Source organism: Serinus canaria, chromosome W (genome assembly GCF_022539315.1).
Source record: "Serinus canaria isolate serCan28SL12 chromosome W, serCan2020, whole genome shotgun sequence".
NCBI lineage: Eukaryota > Metazoa > Chordata > Aves > Passeriformes > Fringillidae > Serinus > Serinus canaria.
The window spans coordinates 14,497,685-14,516,815 of NC_066342.1; the positions used below are offsets into that span (position 1 = coordinate 14,497,685).

At 42.2% G+C, this 19,131-nt stretch overlaps 1 protein-coding gene across 1 annotated transcript in view; it reads right to left on the reverse strand.

Annotated features, from left to right (window-relative positions):
- Positions 1-672: 672 nt before the first annotated feature.
- Positions 673-19,131, reverse strand: part of LOC103823257 (transportin-1-like) — a 153,202-nt gene continuing 134,743 nt past the window's right edge. The window contains exon 25 of the mRNA XM_050986343.1: positions 673-6,052. The gene's annotated coding sequence lies outside the window, so the exon portion shown is untranslated. The remainder of the gene's footprint in view (positions 6,053-19,131) is intronic.

Consider the following 19,131-nt stretch of genomic DNA (forward strand, 5'->3'; position numbering starts at 1 on the left):
AACTTATCCAAAGATTATTTTCATTCACAAAAAATTAAAATCCTCTTTGTTGTATTGTGTTTTTATTTTGAAGGTTATTGTTTGATTCGTCCTTTTGGGGTTTTTCTCCCCCTGATTTTAGAGGGACACAGACCTGCCTTTGTTATTTAGTTGAGCCAGGTGTCGGTTTATCTTTTTGCTATTTAGCTACTTTTCTGCCAAGTTTCAGACTCCTTCCTCCTACAGCCAGTTGTTAACCCCTCCTGTCCCAAGCAGTTTTCCTCCCTTGTATTCCCTGCCTTGTGATCCACCCACAGTTCTTACATTGTATCCTCCCTTGAGACCTGCCCCCCTTTATAAGCTGCTGTTTTCCCCCAGCTCCTTGCCTGGGATCCCGAGACTCGGGGAGTGTAACATCAAATAAAGTAACCCAGTGCCACCCCAGGCCCGTGATGCTGCTGTGGTCTTTTTGTTCCGTGCTGCGCCTCCCCTGGTAGCTGGGATTCTGCAGAGCCCCGAAACAGGGGGACTGTCGCCCCCCCACTGTCACCATCTAGCCGGGGACTGCGACACTCTTTATTTAAGAGACTCCAGAACTTGCATGTGTGAACCAGAAGAGTACCTATTGAGTCAGACAAAACACAAGCTGAACATGACATTTTCATTTTTCATTAAAAATTGGAATGCAACATATATATTTTAACAACTTTATTAACATAGTCAAGCAGTGATTGGCATCCACGTCTATTATGTCACATCATACAAATGTAGATACAAAATTACTACAGTACAATATATATTCTCTGCATGATTCAAAATATTTGGTGGCCCCAAAACCTCTAAAATCCAGCAGCTTATCAAAAATTAAAACAATATTCTATTTAAATGAAGTTCTGTTAGCAAATAGGCAGACTTCAAGAAATATCACTCAATTTTGTACAGTTTGAAAGGTTGCAAGAGGATATGTTTGAAGGATACATTCCAACATTGTTGTAGACACAGAAACATCAGTTTTAAAGCTTTCAAGCAAAACTCATACAACCTAAGTTGTCAGCAGAAAGATCAGTCATCTTTAATTTTAAATTATTTTCTATACTGCATCCAATTGAAAATTTTAGAAGTGCTTAGTATTAGTAAGTCAGCAATACATAGCTACCTATTTCTTCCCATGAAAAAAGAAAATATTACAATGAAGATTTCAACAGCCAGAGAAACCTGCTTATACCCATCTTTTTTTCTAATCGCTTTCCCACAAAGATCACCTAGGCCTTCTCAGTTTTGTTGTTCACCCAAAGTAAGGAATTAGATACCTTAGGTGAAAGTAGCATAAAGGAATCAGCTTATAGAAAAGTGATATACTATAAGCACTGAATTCTTTGAGATCCAGACCAGACTTGACTTACTTAAAAAGCATAGTCTAACACCAGACAGGGATCCACCTTTTATAGAGACATTTTAACTGCCCTCACAAATACATTCAAGTAAGTATCCTTATTATTTTAGGAGAATATACTCTACAAGGCAAGCAACAAGAGTTGCTCAGAGTTTTCAATTTAAACTAATTTTCCAAAACTGGCTTGCTCCAACCATTACGTGCAAAGAGCAAGCATCAGTGTCAGACCAAAAAAAGTAGACTGATGGTGCAAGTCATTCTGGTGAATGCATAGGTGAGTGAAATACACAGCTACTGATCAAGTTTTACTTACTCAAGATGAGGTTACTGGAAATACGTAATATATCACAAATATGTATGCAAACCACATCAGCATCTACCTGAAGTAACTGCAGGATGTTTTGCAATTTGCAACAGTCATTTCACTGTAGAGCTTAACCTTTATCTAAGATAAAAAATTACTCTTAAGACCCTATGTAGAAGCTTTATGCATTTATGCTCATAAAAGAGAGAGCATCAAAGCAATTTGTCTTAATTTGCAACTTCTTTCCTTGACAAAATCTGAAAGAAAAGATTTCTAACACAATGTTACATAAAAGAATTTTTCAAGAAATATTTCAATTGTTTGAATATGGATGCATTCTCCTCAAGGGAAGAAGATTTTTGCACTTTTATCTGTTAATACATTCAATATGAATAAAATAGGTAAAGCAAAAGTCATTATGGTCCAACAGTAGAAGGTTAATTTAGAGTAAGTTTAAGACAAAAGAGATCCATAATATGAAATACATAAACTGATATAATTGACACATTTTTATAAGCATGTGTTCTGAACAAAAAGGGTACAAGAATATTCACCTGAGATAAAGCTTGTATTTGAATATTTCTAAGTAGCAATGAGTTTCACTTGAGTAAAACTATTGAAGCTTTAAAATATACATTTTATTATTATACAATATGTGCAGTATAAGTAAATAAAATTGATGTTTACATAAAAGTCCTAAAAAAACCCCCACAAAATCCACAGTGTATCACTAATTCTAGTTACAAAACTTATGCTGCTTCATAACTTTTAAAAATTATAATTATTATAAATTTTAAACTCATTCTTCCAAAACTGATCTTTTGAGTATAAGGTTTAAGGAGCAATAAACAAAAGCATAAGAATTAGCTCATTACAATTTAAATATATACATATTCACCAATTTAGAAAATAATCATGCTTTGGAAAAAACTTATAAAGTTGATTATATTTTCTTGTCCTGCTTAGAATAAGGAACTATTCTAACAAGTTTTTCCTAAATGAAAATAGTTGTTTCCTGAATGTATAAAGAAAAAAAATAGTATTGAACGTATAATTTCACAGCAATTTAGAACTGCCAAAAAGATGCATTTTATAAGGATTTAAAATACCCTTTCTGTTATCAACTTAGGTTGATCAGCAGATTTTCTTTACTCTGAATCCTTCAAAAAAGTAAACTTAAAACAGGAAAAAGACGTATATGAAAAAACAGTAAACACTGACCTCCTGAGGCTCCTACAACAAAACTATTCAAGTAGAAAATCTACACCATTACTTAGCAGCTGCTATTTTTGTAGCTTAGCAGACTAACAGCACTTTATTCAGTGTGTAAGGAGCAAATGAAGCCATACTTTTAGCATGCCAAGAGGCAGAAACACTGGAATGTAACAAACTCACAATTCTACCAATATAAACATTCAGTCAACATTCAAGAACTGTCAAGCCTACACTATAAGAATTGAAATGCTTTTTATTTATCCCATGTTGCAATTATTGAATTATAACTGTTAATGCTGATTCAGAACTTTTCCTGCCTCATTTTAGACCCTAAATGGTTTCTGCAAATCTCTGCACTATATTATGCATTAGGAATATAGTTTATTTGCTTTAAAATATACCACAAGGGAACTTACTGATACAACAGACTATTTTATCAGTACTGTTTATTTCTGCCTTAATTATTTTCTTTGCTGTTATACCAGATCAGTTCATATCTTTACGAATACCTATTAAAATACTATGTACAAAAGTGGTATCCTAAGGTAATATGAAGTGGGTTTATTTGGGTAAAGGGGCTTTCTGAAATTTAAAAAGTTTAGTTAAACCCAGATTCTAGCTGTAATGCTACAGTATTATTTAGGTAGCTTTTCTATTCTACAGTTTGTTTTAATGTCATTTATCTGAAACTCTTCCCTAATGTTCAAATGCACTCAAAACTATAGCAAATTTGTGTCTAAAATAATATCCTACTGGTTTTTTTTATTCTTCCAAAATTGATTTAAAAGTGTTTTTAGTGACTAAAACTCTTACGAATTGTCTTCAGTGTAATTAGTTAAGAAAGAATTTTGTATTTGCTACCAAAGCAATGTAATTTGAAAGGAAGTTATCACATGCAAATTTGACCAATTTGAATAAATACTACGACATATGTACTAGCATTAGTGAATGTACTTCATACCGTAAATGTTCAAACTATTCTTCAGGCATAATCCATTCATATTTGCAAAGCCACAAAAACAAAAAAAGGATGGGGTTGAGAGTGGGACACATTTAAAATGTGCATGTAAACACCCCCCCCCCCCAAACTCTTAAAACAGCATAACAGCATTTATAAGTCCACAGTCGTACAGCTCAAACTTCAGTGCAATGGCTAAATCATTTAACACTCAAAGAACAGAACCATGCAAGGAGTAGCAAGTTCTTAAAAAATACCACACAACAACTGCAAACAAACAAAACAAAAAATCCCCCACAAACAAACCACAAAACACCAAAAATACCCAACCCCCAAACTGTTATCCAATAACCAATTTTGCAATGCAAAGTTGAGAAAAGAAATTTATAAAAAGGCTGTTATGGCTTAGTTTTGTTTTGCAGGTTAATTATGCAGCACGTGAAAAATGGAAAGCTGCAGTTTCACCTCTGACCAGCACAGTTAAGTCTCTCCATTTTCCTTTAACATCATGGGATACTCTTTAGGCAATCTAAATAGAGACTTTCCATTTTCAGATAAACACAAGATCAAGTTTACCAGTTAGGATTTCACCTTCACAGTACATAAGAAAAAACACATTGAAAAAAGTAAAGGATTACCTTAACAAAGATTTATTCACAGGAATACATGTAAGTAGAGAAAAAAAGAAAAAAAACCCAGGAAAACTAGAAAATGAAATTAAGAGGATCCAAACCAACTTTCACTCTTTAGCTTTAAACTTGCACCCTTGTGCATTTAATTATATCACAAAGGCCCACCAACACATGCCAATACATTATAGATACCCTGCATTACATCCACTAACTTAAACATCTCTAAGATCATGCTGTGAACAAAAATTAAGCATAAAAGGTAATACATTGAGTGGGAATAAACACAAATATAGCAATTGTCATCAACTTCTACAATTGTCTTTATGTGCGAATTAACATTTATGCAGCCTTTAACAGGTCTTACCATGTAAATAATTTTTAGAGATTCTGCTAAAAATCACTAGCATATAACCATGCAGAAAGCACATCACACTGACAGCACAGAGGCAAATATTTTGCACAGTTATATCAGCTTTCCACATTGTGCAGGTTACACACAATACAATATGAATCTTAATCTTAACAGATCCTAAAAAGGTATTTCAAGGCCTAATTGTTACCTACAGTACTTTATAACTATATTCTTAATAAAAATATGATCCACAGAATCTCAGAAAAAGAATTTTAACTGCAGGGCTATATTGAATTGGTAAACTGCAACATAAGACTGATGTCACATAGGTAAATGTATACCAATTTCATTCTATGTGATGCAAGCATGCTACTTTCCCACTAATTTAAATTACCTCTGATCACTATGAGCCAGAATGCATGCCTGAACCTTAAACTGCATGTTAAGAATAATGCCTTACTCTAGAAATTAAAGCTAATTGATTACATTAACCAAATGATGTTACTTTAATTTTTTTAAATGCAAAAATTAGGATGTGAATCTTTCCTTTGATTTGTCCCTCCCCTTACCCCAAAAATGAAAGGAGTGACTCATTTGCATCTTGCAGGTTACTTCATTTTGTCCAGCTTAACCTCTATTAATTTTCGACAGGGTTTCTATATTGTACACTGCAAGTGCCTGCTCCTAATACTGACAAAAGCTGCATTTTAACTGTACTAATTTAATTTGAGTTATTCATTAACATGCAAATTATCTAGGAGTCCCATTAAGCAGGATGAAATAATGTAGAAAATCCTTACTTAAAAAAAAACAAAAAAAAGGAAAGCCTTTTCTGTCTGTGACCTCAATTTGTAGGTTTCCTTTATTGTGCGTAAAATAGTTTTTCTCTTTATGTATCCCTATGGTTCAATTATATGGTTCTTATTTTGGTACAATTCCCCACAATAATCCAGAATGTACGGTTTTGTTAATAGACTTTTTTTCTTCTTCACATCCAGTGCAGAGTTGTAATAGGAGACTATTTCCACCGACAAAAGCTCCAGATGTTAAAACATTTCCCAACATCGACTTAATACAGTGACAGCAACACCTCCCTCCCACCCCTCCCAGTAGGGTTGGGACTGTACTGTATTCCCTACTGGTTCACCCTTCCCCCCAGTAAAGGGTAACATTTTCCCTGGGTGCAGAGTCTCCCTCATAGTCTCCCAGACTGAAGGACCTGTAAAAGGAAAAGACAGAGGTATAGTTACATCTTATCTTCAACCTTAACTGACAGACCAGTGCATAAACAAAAAGCTTTTTGCCTTTTTTAAGGGGTAAGTGCCAACCTTTAATGCAAAAACAAATTTAACCCTAGATTTTCCCTTTTAAGAAAAGAGCCCATTTGTACCAAATAAATTCATTAAACAACGCCATTTACTTTAAAGCTAGACTGACAATTCCACTATTATGGCTTAGATTTAAGATAAAAGCAGTTCTATATTTCTATCAACCTTGTGCCTTTTTAGTACAAGATCATGAGGTAATGTGGTGGTTTTGCATGACAGGCATTTAGAGAAGTGATGCAAAGCTTCCTGCCACAAGGAAGCTGTACACGCCTCTGTGAAAAACACATGTTAAAGACGAAAGAAACCCGAGAACTTTCCCTTCCATCCGGCAAACATGTAATACGGCCAGCCCCTGTCTCGGCCAGGCTGAGGCCGGATAGCCCCTGCCCTGGGGTGCCCGCTGGGCCCCCCCCTACCCCGCCATCAGCTGCCGGGCTGGGCAGGGCCATGGCTCTGATTTCGAACATCTTGCTGCTGGGCCCTGCCCCGCCGCCACCCGGAGCCAAGCTGAGTCTGCCGGCCCCCAGGAACAGCCCCGGGCCGGGCCAGCTCGGCCAAAATTCTACCACCGTTGAGATTCATTCACAACCACCAGGCAGGGGAGAGGAGAAAGCCATCAGCCTCCCCCGCCCCTCCCGCAGCAGTTCCTGCCAACCCGACTGGGGTGGGGTCAGGTGACCATCTGCAAGTCCCGGGCAAAATATTAACTCTTTCAGTACTTCAATCCTCCCTCGAGTCAGAGAAAATAACAAAATGCAGACAATATAGAAGAACAACATAAAAACACTGAAGTAAATGAAGAAAAAGTCAAGTCCCAGATGGGAGGGATGAGGAGATGCCTTCATCTTGGGGCTGATATCCTCTTATAAAGCTATAAAAAAAAACCTTTTTCCCTATAACGCATGAAGGTATGAGGAGATAAAAGTGTTCAAATTGTAAATATCGAACAAAACCTCCATGTGAAGTAAGCGAATGTTAAAGTAGCTGTGATCTTATGAGAACTTTGAACAGAGGAGGAAAGAGTGATGAAAATCCTGTGCCCCCAAAAAGAAAGTGATTTCAGAGATACATAATAAGAACCTTTGCCTTTAAACAACTCATCTTTAAAACAGTACCCCATAAGTTGACATAAACCATAAACACAACTATGAGAAAAACTTGTAGAAAATGAGAGGGATTCCACGATTGTAAATTTCCCCAGACGGCTGCTATTCCTGAGAATTGAAAGCCACAAGAAAACTGTTTTCTTGTGGAGAAGTCTCCATAACATTAACAAAAGAGACTTCTCTCCCTAAGTAAACTAAAGAAAGACTATTCTAAAAGTGATAAACTAACTGAAATTTTAAGTTTTGTTTCTTTACATAGTCATAGAGAAAGAAAAATTTGTAGGGGGAAGAGAAGTATCCTGAAAGTTTTGTTTTGATTATTATTACTTTTTCTTTTAGTTACTGTTAATAAATTTCTTCTTATACTCTTCTAAAGTTTTGAGCCTACTTTACCTTTCTCCTGTGAAAAACGCCAATCACTTGTTTTTAAAATTTTAAAAGTTTAATAGTAATAAAATGGTTATAAAAATAGTAATATAATTAGAGTAATAAACATTTGGACGATTAGGATTTAGGACAATATGAGACAATAGAAAAAAAGACTTACGGAGGGTCTGGGTACCTCTTTCTGGGCAAAATAAGCCTGAAAAAGGACACCCATTAACAGAGGATTAACCCTTAAAAACAATAGCCTGTTGTATATTCATACACCTCGTACATGATGCATAAATTCTATTCAAACAAAGGATTCTGTCTGGTCAGTGTCAGCTTCTTCTTCTTAATCCTAACGGCATTTTCAGGGCTGAGCGAGGCAGGAAGAAGTTAGTTTCTTCTGATAAGAGATCAATAAATTATTTTTTCTCTGAAAGGTTTAGGTGTCCTGTGGCTGCTATCTGGGTGCAAGTTCTTTCTTTAAAAAAAGTATCTTACATAGCATAGTTTTTATTTTAACATTATGTTATAATCTAAAACTATATTTACCACACTACTTAAGAAAATTAATACAGCATTACTTTCTAACATAACACACATAATATTCATTTTAATATTTGTGAAAAGCCAATCATAAAATATGCATTTTTCACACTCCTAATCCTATATCACAACAGAAAATAAGTAAGCACATTCTAATAAATACACTAGTAATTAACCAACACAGAACCCACCACAGGTAGTTAGAGAAAGAATATTAAACATACCTTATACTAACCTAACAATTTAACTTTTAGGTGGATTAAACAAGATGTTTTGTACTGAGGAGATGCTATGGCTGAAACTAAGTGCCAATTTTACCACTTTGGAATCCTCTCCATTATTTATCCATTGTTCAGAAAAAAATGTAATTCAGTTTCTTATGTCACTGACTGACAAATCTTAGGCTGACTTTTAAATAGTTGTCCATTCAACAATAAAACAGAATTGCATGATTCACTCACATAATTTCAGCATAAAAATTCTAGAGCAAGTATCAAATTTATATAAAGACTGAATTAATAAACTTAATTTGCCCTCTTTTTTCTGGGTAGTATAATAATCTCTTCACAGTACCACACAACATGTGGAAAGCATGATTTATACATTGTGAACCAACAGCATACAAAGCAAGGTGATATAAGAATAAAAGTATCTTAGAGTGCACAATCACTGTTCTTTTCTGAAGTTGAATCATTCCCTAGACAGAACTATAACAATCGTGAATTAGTACATAAAGTGGAACATGGAAATATTAAACACATCAGCATGCACAAAACATCAGTGTCTACAGTCAGGAGAGTTACAGATTACATAGGCCTTCTTACACCTGACAGGATGCATTTTTCTCAGAGGGGAAAAAGGATTTTTGCACTGGAGTTAGTGGGGCTCATTGATAGAGCTTTAACTAGACTGAAATGGGGAAAGGGACAAAACCAGGCTTGCCAGAGATGATCAGTGGGATGGCACACCCAAATCTGAAGGACTGAGTGCCAGTGAGATTCTTCAATCTGCCACACAAGGTATCGGCTACAGTGAACCACACTTGAAATGTTTCTGTACCAATGCGCACAGCATGAGGAACAAACAAGAGGAGCTCAAAGCCTTGGCCCAGTCCCTGAGGTATGGCATCAATGTGTTCTAATTTTGGCCAGGATGGGGTAATTTTTTACAGTAGCTGTCAAGGGGGCATGGCCAGACCCTAATGTTATTTGATATCATATCACCTCACTTGTGAGGGGAGTAGGGACTCTCTCCTTTCCAGTGGCAGGTGAAATGGTCCACTATTGTTTGACTTCCTATGTGTTATGAACAAAAAAAGGGTTACCCATTTTTTTTAAAGTTGCAGAGTTCACAGCTTGGACCGGTGGTTGCCAGGTTGAAGTTCTGGCTATTTATTATTGATGATTTCATGTTGTAATCTCCTGTTAACAGTATCCTTTCAATTACCTGTTCTTAATAGTGCCCCGAGCCAGCTCCACCGCTGCCGGGCTGCCCGGGAGTGGTGGGGCCCAACCCCCACCTTTCGGCGCGGGCCCGCCCGGGCCGGGGATGACCTGGGAGCAGTGGAGTGGCCCCTCTCCAGTGCGGGTCCCGGCGGGGCAGGGGGAGCCCCACGGGTGGTGCCAGCGGGGACCGGCCCGTCCCGGGAACGGCGGGCTGCCCCCTCCCCCAAGCACGAGTCCCAGCTGAGCCGGGGCGGGGGGCCCGCGGGAGTAGCACGGGGGGTCCCAGAGGCAGGGACCCGGCCCGAGTCGCCGTTCTCCGCAGGAGCAGTGGCTGAGCGTAGCCCTGCTGTTTCCTGGGAGATGGCACACCGATGGTGAAAAGACGAGATTGATATGCAAATTTCAGTCGTTTACTCTGTTGTACCAGTACCATCCTGCCTGAGCCAGGTAAATGGCTTTTCTCGGACAGTGGAGGGGAGGGGACCAGGAGTTAGTATGCAAAATAAGTTTAGAGCCAAGATGCAATAGGGCAAGCCCCCCACCAAACGCAGATAATAAACCCCTAAACCGGCGAGCCAATATGAAATTTAGAGATCAAAGTGGTGTCTAAACTCCAAGGGCGAGGTCTGAACCCAGCAGAGATGCTGAGAACCTTGGTTGTCCCTCGCGCTAAGTAAAGAAGACCTCAGGTGGGGCCAGTACCCTAGATGGAAACTCAAAAGTCGGGATCCATAGGTATATACCCCCACCTGCTCTCCTGAGGACAGACCCCCAGCTCTGCCCCCTAGGGGACAGAGCTGCATATCCTTCTCCTCTGAGTCACTTCTGGGAGCAGCTGCAAGGAACCGGGGACCTGACAACCCCCCATCCTGGGCTGATCACTTTTAATAAAGGGATTAAAAGGAGAAAGATCTCCTGCCCAGTTTATTTCACTATGTAAATAATTTTTTTGCCTTATACCTTTTGTCTTTAATATTGTTGGTGTTACTGTTTCCTTATGTAGTACATGATATAGATAATTCATGCTTTGTAAACTGTATAAAAATTATAAAGATCCAACCATGCCTCTGACCCCCATGGCCAGAAGCAGGGCTTTCCTTTCAAAAGATTTCCCCCGACTCGCCCAGATAAAATCATGACCATTAACGAATGAATGAGTCCTTCATGTCCAGAGCATTCACCGAACTGGAACAACACCTGGAAGAGATTACATCAAAGAACAACACCTGGTGGAAGAGATTACATCGAAAAATGGCAATGTCCAGGCTACAACTGAAAAGAGGACTATTTCGAGGAGCCCAGAAAGCCATCCAAACCTATGGACTGACTTTTGTGCAGGACTGAATCTGTATAGTTCCCGTTATACATATGTAGGAACTTACAGAAATCTTAGGTCATTTCTGCTCCAGGCAGAATAAACTGTATATAAGCCGGTTACCTGGAGCAGTCGGTGTGAAACTCTGGGGAGATGCTGACACTACGCCGGTTCGACCCAAGTTCACCAAGCATCAAAGTCTGGGGTTGATGCTGTCTTGGCTGTGGCGGTTTTATAATATTCTATTTTTGGTTGTTGATCTAATAAATTTATAAAATTTTTTTATAAATTTGGCTACCGATTTGATCATTTACAACACCTTGGTGACACCCTGACGTGATCTGATATTGGGGTCCGGGAACCCCTTTTCCCGCCCGGGGGGCGCCCCGCTGATTTTAGTGGCCTGGACGGGAATCGGATTTTGGAACCAATCAGATCCACAAAAAACCGCAGACCAGAGCCACGGATGATGATTGGAGCCGCGTGCTAACAGAGCCACAGCCAAGGGAGATAAGGAACCATTCTCGACTCGGAAAGATCTAGAGAGTTCTCTGAGATCCGAGGGTTTTTTCATCCGTAAAAATCAATGTGCACGAAGAATTCCACACAGGAAAAGGACTGTAAGTATTGCGTGGTTGGGTGGAGCGTGATCGGACGCGTGTGTGAGACGTGACATTGTCACGGAGCGAGTGCGGACCCCACAATTGCGGTTCCGCTATCCCGTGAGGGAAGTGGCCAGTCAAGGGGGAAGCGAGAGGTTCTGGTTCGAAACACACGAGACCTGGGGCTCAGGAAGAGTCTAGGGGGAAAACCGGTTCACGTTTGGGATCAGAAGGGGGGAAGCGAGCCTGGAAAGGTCCAGGAACTCGTACACCTTCTGAAACCAGAGGAAACAGGTAAGAAAGACTACCTACAAGTCGACAGGGCGGTCAACTGTCCGACTTGGTCAGGCTGGCGACTTTTCGTGAGCCAGAAAGCCCAATGTTGGATAAAGGATCGGGACTCAGGACGAAAGTCTCAGGAAAACAACAAAAGGTAAGGAAATTCGTAACCTTCTTTGAGAAAATGGGATTGGGAAAAAGCAAGGGACAAAAGAAAACCCAGGAGAAAATCCCTCAGGTCCCTGGGAGACTGTTACCAGAAATACCCCGAGATAGTCCTCTGGGGTGGATGCTGGAACACTGGTATGAGAATCCATGGAGGTGGGGAAAATCCAAGGAAAAGATGATTCATTTTAGTATGGAGAAATGGGGAGGGAGGGAGATCGGACAGTACGTGGTTTGGCCGATATTCGGCACGTTTGAAAGTTGGACCTGTGAGTCTTTGTTTGACCACATGAATGGTCCTTGTCTGTGGGACCCGGAAGAAATCGAGTATGCAGACATGTGGAGGTATGCTCGCCCGGGTCTGTACCCAGTGAGAGCCTGCAAAAGAAGGGAGGGAGTGGGAACCATTGGAAAATCTTCCACCCACTTACCTTGTGGCTCCACAGCAGCCAGGTCCCGCGCTGGGACAAGCGGCGCCAGGGATGCCTCCCGAGGTGGGGGTGCCACAAGTCCAGGCGACTGCACCACCGCTGCCACCCGAACAAGTGGCGGCATCCGCTCCCCCACATGGCCACGCAGCTGCAGCGCAGCAGCGGCCACAAGTATCCCTGAAAGTCAAGGAGCAGGGGGCGGGTGTCCCAGGGACGACTCTCCCCCTGCACACAAAACAAGGAGGAGAACGAGGAGGTCGACCGTGGGGGAAAGTGGGGATGAGGAGGAAAAACTTGGTATCTATCCCTTACGGGAGGTACCGATGGCTCCGGGGGTGATTGGATATGTCCACAATCCGATTGACAGCAGTGATGTAGGGGCGTTCAAAAAGGAGATGGGAAAGCTGACAGATGACCTGCTCAGAGTAGCGGAGAGGTTGGATGAATTTTTGGGAACAAGCATATACACTTATGAGGATCTCCAAGCGATCCTCAGGTCTTTGTTTAATAACGAGGAGAGAGACATGATCCGGTCAGCTGCGATCAGGGACTGGGAAAGGTGGAACCCAAACAGGGGGTCCAGGGAGGAGCGGTGGCCGAACCAAAAGCCGTCTTGGAAAACTCAGACGGAAGAGGGGAGGCAGAGGATGATAAATCTGAGAAATGTGGTGATTCAAGGTATCAGGGAGGTGGTACCAAAAGGGCAGAAAATGAGCAAAGTGCTCAGGGAACGCCAAGGGAAGGATGAAACACCTACGGATTGGTTGGAGAGACTCCAAAAGGATTTGAGGATGTATTCAAGGACAGACCCTGATTCCCTGGTGGGGATGGTGTTGTTGAAAACTCAGTATGTGGCGAAATCTTGGGAAGATATTCAAAATAAGTTGGAGAAAATAGATGGCTGGCAGGAACAGGGATTGCAGGAATTGTAGCGGGAGTCTCAGAAAGTTTACATGCGCCAGGATGAGGAAAAGCAGAAAATACAAGCTAAGGTCCTGGTGGCAGTGGTGAGAGAGGCTCAGAAACAGGAACGGAAAGGATATGGCGAAAAAGGCACCGATAAAGAAAACAGGTCCCTCTCAGGCTCAGGACAAGGGTTCGGGTAGCAAAAGTGGGAGTCTGAATGCTATTACTGCAAACAAAAGGGGCACCTTAAGCGAAATTGCCCCAAGAGCTAAGGATCAGGCAGTGTTTCAGGAAGATTAGAGGTGTCAGGGGCTTTTCAGTTTAAGTCCCAGAACATCTAGGGAGCCCTTGATAAAATTAAAAGTGGGACCGTACAAAGAAGAACTACATTTTATGGTGGATTCAGGAGCAGAGTGGACGACGGTGTTACAAATACCGAAGGGATGGTCTTTGAGCAATGATTCCATGTTGGTGTCAGGAGCAAAAGGGGATCCTTTTGAGGTCCCAATCATAAAAAACGTTGAAATAAACACGGGAAACAGACGGCACATTGGTAACATTTTAGTAGTCAGAGGCGCAGACTTTAACTTGTTGGGGCGAGACATGATGGTTGCTCTGGGGGTTGGGCTAGCGGTGGAGAAAGCTCAGCTCAAAGTGAGGCTTTACAGCCTCACTGCCCCTGATAAGGAGAAAATAGACCCGAGGGTGTGGTATGTCCCGGGAGAAGCTGGGAGGTTGGACATAGAACCGATTCGGGTGGAAATTGAAAGACCCGAAGAATCTATACGGGTCAAACAGTATCCCCTCTCCATGGAAGGGAGGAGGGGCTTGAAACCAGTGATTGACGAATTAATAAAGAAAGGAACATTAGAACCTTGCATGTCACGACACAATACCCCATTTTGGCAGTGAGAAAACCGGACGGCAGCTTTAGGCTGGTGCAAGATTTACGGGCTGTGAATCAGAGAACTAAGACTTTGTTTCCCACTGTGTCGAATCCTTACACTTTGTTAAACAATCTCTCCCCTGAAGATACGTCGTACAGTGTGATTGATTTAAAGGATGCTTTCTGGAAGTGTCCTCTGGATGAGGGCGGTCACGATTATTTCGCATTTCAATGGGAAGATCCGGAGACGAAAAGGAAGCAGCAGCTCAGGTGGACTTCGTTGCCTCAGGGCTTCGTGGATTCTCCAAACTTATTTGGACAGGCACTTGAGCAGGTTTTGAGTGAATTTCTACCCACGGAAGGAACAAAGCTTCTACAATACGTAGATGACTTGTTGGTTGCAGGAAAAGGGGAAGAGGAGGTAAGGACAAGCACAATTGGGCTTTTGAATTTTTTGGGAGAAAAGGGATTGAAAGTTTCAAAATCGAAATTGCAGTTCACAGAACTGGAGGTCAGATATTTGGGACATTGGTTAACAAAGGGGAAAAAGAAATTGGATCCAGAGAGGGTGGCAGGGATTATTGCCTTACCACCCCCGCAGACGAAAAGAGAGGGCCGGCAGCTTTTGGGATTGTTGGGGTATTTTCAGTAGTGGATTAAAAGTTATAGTGAAAAGGTGAAATTTCTCTACGAGAAACTCACCACAGACAGGATCAAATGGACACAAAAGGACGAAGAAGAGTTTAAGGTAGTCAAGGAGGCACTCACGGCAGCGCCAGTGTTGAGCGTCCCTGATGTGAGGAAACCTTTTCAGTTGTTTGTGGACGCTAGGAACCACACAGCACATGGGGTGCTGACGCAAGACTGGGCAGGGATCAGGAAGCCTGTAGGGTACTTGTCCCGGCTTTTGGACCCGGTCAGCAGAGGCTGGCCCACGTGTTTGCAGGCTATTGTAGCTGTGGCTTTGCTAGTGGAAGAAGCAGAAAAGGTGACTTTTGGAGCGCCCCTGGTAGTATTTGCTCTGCACAATGTGCGGGGCATACTACAACAGAAAGCGGACAAGTGGCTCACGGATGCAAGGTTGCTGAAGTATGAGGCCATTTTGATTCACTCACAGGATTTGGAATTGAAAACAACGACTGTGCAGAACCCTGCACAGTTTCTGTTTGGAGAGGCGGCAGAGAAATTAGTTCATGACTGCGTGGAAACAGTCGAGCTGCAAACCAAGATCAGGGAGGATTTAGAAGAAGAAGAATTAGATGAAGGGGAAAAGTGGTTTGTAGATGGGTCAAGCAGAGTGATTGCAGGAAAAAGAAAATCAGGATATGCAGTCGTGGACGGGATGACAGGGAAAGTGATAGAGTCAGGTCCCCTGAATGCAAGCTGGTCTGCACAAGCATGTGAATTGTATGCAGTTTAAAGGGCATTGAAAAGACTGAAAAAGAGAAAGGGAACAATTTTCACAGATTTGAGGTATGCCTTCGGGGTGGTTCATACATTTGGAAAGATTTGGGAAGAAAGGGAGCTGATGAATACTAGGGGAAAAGAACTAATGCATGGGGAATTGATTCGACAAATTCTGGAAGCACTGAGAGGGCCAGAAGAAATTGTGGTGGTCCATGTGAAGGGGCATCAGACGGGAATTCAGTTTCGAACCATAAGGAACAATTTGGCAGATCAGGAGGCCAAAACTGGGGCACTTATGGTGGTAAGTACCCCAGAGATTGAAAGGGAAGAAACCCCTGACGATTCCCCTCAGCCCTCCCCAAAGGAAATTGAATGCTATGAAAAGATTGGAGGTGAATTGAAAGAAGGTAAGTGGAGGTTACCTGATGGGAGGGAATTAGTTTCCAGAGGATTTACTCGGAGGATTTTGCTAAGGTTGCACCAGAAAACACACTGGGGGGGCACAGGCCCTGGCAGAGCAATTTCTAAAACTTTTCGGGTGCAAGGAAATTTATGAATTGGTGAGACAGGAGGTACAAGGGTGTTTGATTTGTCAAAAGATAAACAAATCAAGAGCCAGGAAGGCTGCCCTGGGGAGTTGCCCCATTGCGTACTGGCCATTTGAAAGAATTCAAACTGCTTTTAAAGAATTGCCAAAGGTAGGAAGGTTCAAATTTGTATTGGTGATTGTGGATAAATTGACTCATTGGGTAGAAGCCTTCCCCAGCTCTCGAGCAACGGCCCAGACGGTGGCCAGAAAATTGTTAGAGGAGATTGTACCCCGATATGGGGTAGTGAATTACATTGATTCGGATCAGGGGACACATTTTACATCAAAGGTTATTAAGCAAATGGCTGATGCTTTGGGCATTCGGTGGCAGTACCACACTCCGTGGCACCCCCAGAGTTCAGGACAAGTGGAAAGAATGAATCAAATTTTGAAGGCACAGTTATCAAAATTGATTTTGGAGACAAAGATGTCCTGGTTGAATTGTCTGCCCTTGGCATTGCTTAATATCCGAACCATGCCTCATTCAGAGACGGGGCTCTCACCATTTGAATTGCCATATGGAATGCCATACAAGCATGGAATGCTGGTGGGACACCCCAGATTTGAGGATGGTCAGATTCAACCATACCTGGTTGCGATCAACAGTAACAGGAATTTCGAAAACAGGGAATAGTGACACAGAGTACCTCTCTGGGGTTCACTATTCACAAAATTCAGCCTGGGGACAAGGTGTTTGTAAAAGTGTGAAAAGAGGCACCGCTCTCTCCTCACTGGGAAGGTCCTTTTCTTGTGCTCCTGACAACAGACACGGCCATTTGGACAGCGGAGAAGGGCTGGACACACGCGTCTAGGGTGAAGAAAGCTGAGCAGCAGGAGGAAGCACCTGACTGGAGGGTCACTTCTTCCCCCAGCGATTTGAAAATCTGACGCCAACGTCCTCATAAATGACAAACAACGAGCGGATAAGTTGTATACTGTCAGATTGTGTATGCTATCCGTTTTTACACTTTAAGTGTGAATATTGTCAAGGGGTTTTTGTGATACATTGCAGAAGGGGACAGAGGCCGAAAGGACTGTGCACTCAGTGTTTGGAGGAAGAACTCGAGTTGACTGACTGTATGCTGACCTTAGCAACAAGTCTGGGTATCATTGAATTAGATTCTCAGGAGTGGTTTCGTATTTTTCAAAACAGGGTGCGTGGGAAGCTTAGGTCCCAAGCAGAAATTCTGAATGTGGAGTGCCAGAAATCCATCAGGGTCCCGTGCAGTTCCGATGCAATCAGGGTGTCTCAGTGGGGCGCCTTTAAGAGGAGGTATGTGGCTAGGTCCGAGGGCGTCTTCCCTGAAGAGTACTCCTGCTGCCGCGAAGATGGTCTTCCTCGCCACTGGTGGCACCCCAGGGGGCAGAGGCAAAGGCAGAGGAGCACGCCTAGTGGGAATCCTGATTGGCCTGAGCCTAGTCATGTGCGGGACACAGAGTCTGAGTACTGAGATCCCCAGGAACAACGGAAGCTCCGTGGATGAGTGTGGAGAATGCACTCATGTGTTCCCAGTCGCAGGGGATGGGGGACTCTCGACATACCAAGCCCCAGAGGAATGCCTGAATGGAACTAGCAGGTACTGTTGGAAAAATGGCACGCGAGTGAAATTGTGTGAATTGGAAATCGGGACTTGGTGCATCAATCCCGAGGCAGGGTTAAGGAACGGGCAGTCAAACGATCACAGATTCCAGAGGAAAAAACATGATGCAGAACAAATGTCAATCCCCATTTGTGACCAGTGTAACCAAACTATGTGGGTCGGGGGAAAGACAGAATCAATCTTTATTGCATATCACCAGGTGAACCCTTTGTGCTATGATAGCACAAGGTTGGGGATATGCACGATGAATGGGAAAATGTATTGGGTAACAAGGAATACGAAATTTGATAATAAAGTTACCGGGAAAAAGAACCCACTCATATTGGATCTGGCATGAGCAAATGATGACAGGGTGTGCCTGCAATATGATAGGGTGATTTGTTTTGCGAACAACAAAGATGATGAGGATCCTGAAGGAAAGATGAAAGAAATAATTTAAGAAATGAAAAGAAGGGAGTCAGAATTGAGGAAACAAAGGATTGAGCAGGAGAGGTTGAAAAAACATTGAGTGAACAGTATGAGGCATTGGAAAAACAATATGCTGATGGGGAATTATGTTCCCCAGACAGTAACTTATTCCTTGATGTAATTCAAGAAATTGCAACAGAATTGGGTTTGTCGAACTGTTGGATTTGTGGGGGGCTGAAAACTGTGGAGAAATGGCCATGGAAAGGGGAAGGTTTGGCTCCTGAGAAACTTCTGAAATGGGATAGCCCGAGGGTCTCAAAATTGGTACAGAGGCCTGAGGGGTGGGTTTTGGACCAAAGGGTCATTAGTTCAATTTGTGTCAGTCGGGAGGGGAGAGAATACACCGAGATGGTAAGATACACTCCATGTGTTTCTACTTTGACGGTGAACTCAGATTCCAAAAGCAAGGCATGGCTCCCAGCCCCTCCTTTGGGGTACTGGAGCCTAAAAAATGACACAAATTGTGAGTGGGACGAGAGAATAGGGTTATGCTGGGTCCAAAGTCCAGGAGCCAACCCTTTCCAATCCTTGGAAAGTATGAGAGAATTCTGGGGAGACCCAGGGAAAATAAACATTAAATGGAAAGCCCCGGATGGGATTTATTGGATCTGTGGAAAAAAGGCATACTGTCACCGACATGTTTTATGAAAAATCCTTTACTTAGGATTTTTCCTCTCCTGAGAGCTGAGAGGCCTCAGGAACAAACTGTAAACAATTCTTATCTGCTGCTGTGGAATGCGACGGGAAGGTCTGTGATTGGCCCCGTCAAACTGTTTCCAATTAAGGGCCTATCACAGAACACCTGTCTGGCCGTCTCGGGCTGGGAGGACACATTCTTGTCTATTCTTAGCATAG